The sequence below is a fragment of the Mus pahari genome, chromosome 1, assembly GCF_900095145.1.
Source record: "Mus pahari chromosome 1, PAHARI_EIJ_v1.1, whole genome shotgun sequence".
NCBI lineage: Eukaryota > Metazoa > Chordata > Mammalia > Rodentia > Muridae > Mus > Mus pahari.
The window spans coordinates 30,847,061-30,852,037 of NC_034590.1; the positions used below are offsets into that span (position 1 = coordinate 30,847,061).

The 4,977-nt window shown below is 37.4% G+C and overlaps 1 pseudogene; it reads right to left on the reverse strand.

Moving 5' to 3' along the window:
* Nucleotides 1-4,766, reverse strand: part of LOC110337327 — a 36,727-nt pseudogene extending 31,961 nt beyond the window's left edge.
* Nucleotides 4,767-4,977: the final 211 nt, after the last annotated feature.

Below are 4,977 nucleotides of genomic sequence, written 5' to 3' on the forward strand. Positions count from 1 at the left end.
TCTCTCTCTCTCTCTCTCTCTCTCTCTCTCTCTCTCTCTCTCTCTCTCTGTGTGTGTGTGTGTGTGTGTGTGTGTGTGTGTGTGTGTACACATGCGCATGTGCTTATGTTTATGTATGTGCCTGCAGGTGTCCGTGGAAGAGGCTCATGAGATGCCATGGAGCTAGAATAGCATTGTGAGTTGCCTGCAAGGACTCCTGGGAACTGTACTATAGTCCTCTGCAAGAACAGCAAGAGAAATTTCCTGTTTAGGGCTACCTTTAGCTATATTTCATGGGTTCTAATATTAGTTTGCTACAGCTTACATAAACTGTTTTCCAAAGAATCTTCTATGTCCTCACTTTTTAATTTGAATATTTTAAACAGAGCATAGGGTTTCTTTTTTAAAGAACTGTATATGGTGGATTATTTGTATGTAATGCCTCGTAGGTCATAATTGGTTATATTTCAAATATTTCCAATAAATTTTAATGTCAGCAAAAGAAAAGCAAATCAAAAAATATTGGTCATTTTTGTTTCTGTAGTAAAAACACTCCGACCAAAAGTTACTTCAGGAAGAAGTAGGTTACTTTGGCTTGTGGTTGGAGGCAGCACTGGATGGCAGCTGGCACTGGCAGGTGATAGAGCAGATACTCATTTGCACAATGGAGGCAGAGAAAGCAAGCAGGAGTATGAGGCACATCCTCCAGAAAGGTTGCACCTCATAACCTCCATGAACAACACCGACAACTGGAGACCAATTCAAATATTTCTCATTTAAACTACAATACAACAGAAACAAATAGGTGTTTTTTTAATATGCAATATTAGAAAATGGATGTGACGGTTAATTTTGTAAGTGTGCCTGCCCTCCGACGTTAGATCACAAGGCTCTCAGGCCTTCAGAAGTACATGAATTGGATAACTAGATTTCTGAGCCCCTATAAGCACATTAGACAGTGTGTCACAATATTTTCATTTGTCTGACATCTATCTACGACCCCCTCACCCCTCACCCCTCAGCCGTCTGACTTATTTTGTCTCTCTGAAGAATCCTGACTAATACAGCAGAATTGAAACTTTCAAAAATGACATTTTCCCAATCCTTCTTTTATTAGTGAGTAAAGGGCAAAAGATATCATGAGGTTATTTCAATAAATGGAATTTTCTATCTCTACTCCTTCTTACTCTTTTTATGTCAATTTGATGATATTTTAGTATTATAGTCATGAGGTTTCTGCTTCTTCATATCCTCCATTATGTTGATATTTTAAAAAGAGTTAAATGACAGCCTTGGTAAAAGTTCAGTTCTGCACACTAAAGTAGTTCTGTGATTAATACACCCATTATTGTGGATAAAACAAATACATCAGAAATAAAGCTGAGCCAGATTATCCAGAATGCATAATGATCTTTGGGCTTCTTTTCCTACTGAGCTGCACACAGTTGGATTGCTAAACCTGGGTTGCACTGTGATCCTGTCCATTTAAGAGGTAGAAAATGATGAGTCTAGAAGTAGTTACTCTACTACTACATCAGTGTTAGTCTAGAAGTAGTCTATGAAATCCAGCCAGCAGCTTCCAGGCAGGATACTTTTGTTCCCAGATCAAAAAATAGACTCAATGGCCCTAGTGGCCCTACTGTTGGCAGATCACATACCCAGAAATATGAATGGCCATTAAGAAACATGGTGCTGTGCATAATGGTTCCAGTATTGTAGATTATTAAATTTGAGATTGAACTCATTTAATTGTCTCCAATGTTAATTCCTCCTCTAGGATGGGCTATAATCATAAAAGGTCACATGAACACTGAGTACAAGCCAAGTAGCTCATAGTGTTCTGAAAATTTCTATACCCATTCTCTGTAGTCACTCCGACTCTCTTAGCCTATGTCCTTGACTCAAGGCTGAGACAGCAAATTGAAACAAAACTTTATGTATGTCACTCAGTCTGAATTTGTTAGTTTTCAGGGCACCTCAGATTCACAGCAAGATGAAGAAGAAGTAACAGAGATTATTACAATACCAAATACTCTCTGCTTCTCCCCAAAGCTTCCATGCAGCAAGATACCTGACAGGAGAGATTTAAGGAAGATTTTTTTTTCTTATAGTTTGAAGGTACATCATGTCCAGGAAGGCAATGTTCCAAGATTAAGAGATAGCTTATCACACTATATCTAGAGTAAGGGAGCAGCACAGACTGAATCCTGGTCCTCGGCTTGAGTTCTTCTTTTAATTTAGTGTCTGGAACCTGGGACCATGGGTTGGTACTACTTACATTCAGGGTGGGTCCTTATGAAGTTAAGTATTTCTGTAAATACTCTGACAAACCCACCCAAAGGTATGTTTCCCATCCTAACCTGAGTCAAGTTCGTAATGCAAACACATTTAATCCATTTCCAAAGTATCCCACAGTCAGAAGCTAGGTCTGTACTACAATCCACAGTAAAGAAGCAGATAGTACTGACTGCTTGTACTCCACACTTTTCTATTCTATTCTGTCTGGTATACCAGTTCATGGCATGGTTCCATAGAATTTAGTGTGGATCTTTCCACCTTAATGAGGATTTCATTTTTCATTTTTATCTCCACCCAGAAACTAGACAATGAATCATTTGCTATCTACCCTGAGTGTAGGGCACTCTGCTTCTGCAGTTGATTCTCCTGACTGAGTGGCTCTAAGGCTGGCAGCTGCAGCCACTAGTTACCACCTCAAAGTGACACAGCAGGAGGCTAAGCGAAGCCTCTGCAGGGAACTGTACTTCTCTAAGTTGAAGTCTTAAAAGAAAAGGGGAGGGGGATTTATCTCTGCCCTTGTAGGGCTTTCAGAGCCTATGTGTTCATACACTAAAAAAACCTCACTGTGAGTTTGCACATAAATTCAGTCATAAATTGAATAAGAGGTTATAACAGAGAATGCCTAAGTGTTTATACACTAGGAGCAATCATCTGGCTTAACTCTCACCATTTGTTTCTAGATTGCAGGGTAATGGAAAAGTTTTAGACTATAACTAAGCTGTCCTTGAAGTCTGTTTAGACAAACTCAGTCAATATCTTATCTCCTGTTTTAGCACCCGGGGTCCTGTTGGTTAATGGTTTCTGTAACCCCCTTGAATGTGCCCTAAGTTTTAGAAGTCTGCTGTTATCTCAGAAGCAATTAAACAGTCCTGTTACAAAAGGAACTTGAATGCCTCTGTGGGTGTTGCCATTTGGAAACAATGGTAACCCTTGCGTGCTATAAATAATATATAAATTTATTCTGCAGAATAAGTACTCTTTGTCTTTGCATACTATCTGAGACTGGAGTCTTCCTTCACCTATCAGAACCTTACATTAATAAATTTAATCAAGGTAAATTCTCATATCTTAAAAATTTTGGCCCAGAGTCTAAACCACCAACCAAGGAGTACACATGGAGGGATTCATGGCCCCAGCTGCATATGTAGCAGAGGATAGGCATCAATGGGTGAAGAGGCCCTTATTCCTGTGAAGGCTCGATACCCCAGTGTAGGGGAATTCGAGGGCAAGGAGGCAGGAATGGGTGGGTGGGTTGGGGTATACCCTCATAGAAGCAAGAGGAGGGGGATGGGATAGGGAGCTTCTAGGGGGGAATTGGGAAAGGGGATAACATTTGAAATGTGAATAAATAAAATACCCAATACAAAACAAGAAAATAAAGATAAATAAGAAAATAAAATAAATTTGGAGCTAGGAAACTCTAATGAGATAGATCATGTGGTGTTTGTCTTTCTGGACCTGGGTTACTTCATTCAGTATTATCTTTTCTTTGTTCCATCCATTGACCTGCAAATTTCATGATTTTATTTTTCTTTACAGCTCAGTAGTAGTCCATAGTGTATCTGAAAAACCTTTTCATTATTCATTCATCAGTTGTGGAAATTTTAGGTTGCTTCCTTTCCTAGCTATTGTAAATAAAGCGATAATGAATACAGCTGAGCAAGTATCTGTGGAATAGGAAATCAAGTTCTTTGAGCTATGCTAAAGATTGAGGTAGCTGGATCTTATGGTGGTTTTTCTGGGGTTTGTTTGTTTGTTTCCTAGCTTTTTCAGAATTCTTTCCACTGATTTCCACAGTGGTTGTATCAGTTACAATCCCACTAACTGTGAATAAGTATTCTTATTTCTTTACATTACTGTCAGCATTTGTTGTTGGTTGTTTTGTTGATCTTTGATGACTACAGGGAAGAGGAAATATTAAAGTTTGTTTTCACTTTTCATTTTGCTAACTACTAGGGATGATAAATATTTTAAAGATATTTATTACTTTTTTGAGATTTTTTTTGGTTCAGGTTTAGGTCCATTTTTTTTAATGGACCATTTAGTTTTATTATTGCTGTTATTATTATCATTTGTTCTTTGTATATTCTTTGTCAAATATATGAAGTGGACAAAGATTCTTTCTCACCTGTGAGTGTCCTTTTAATCTGATTGATTATTTCTTTAACTGTAACTCTTTAGCTTGTAGTTTATGAAGTCCAGCTCTGTAATTATTGGTGTTAATTCTAAGCCAAATGGAGTCCTCCTCAGGAAGTCTTGTCCTTTTATGATTTTTTACTGAAGATATTTTCTATGTCCTTGCCACGAATTTTTCTCTCCACCTACACCTATGATTTTTAGATTTGGTCTTTTCATGTTTTCCAAAGATTTTTATATACCTCAATTATGGGGTTTCTTCATATATATCAACTTGGCCTGAATGTTCTAGTCCCTCCACCTTGAAATTACCTTTTAACCTTCATTTTGCTTTCCTTCAGTATTTCCACCATGTTGTTGAATTCTATTTTCATATTATGAATTGTCTTCCTTATTTCATTCAGCTATTTGTATTTTCTTGGTCTTCAGTTAGGAGTGTATTTTTGTTCTCTTTAAGTTCATACAAATATCTGCTTGAATTCTTGGAACATATTTATAATCATTATTTTAAAATATTTGTCTGGAGTTTCATTAAAGTTTATTTTGGACTATTACTATGGGATT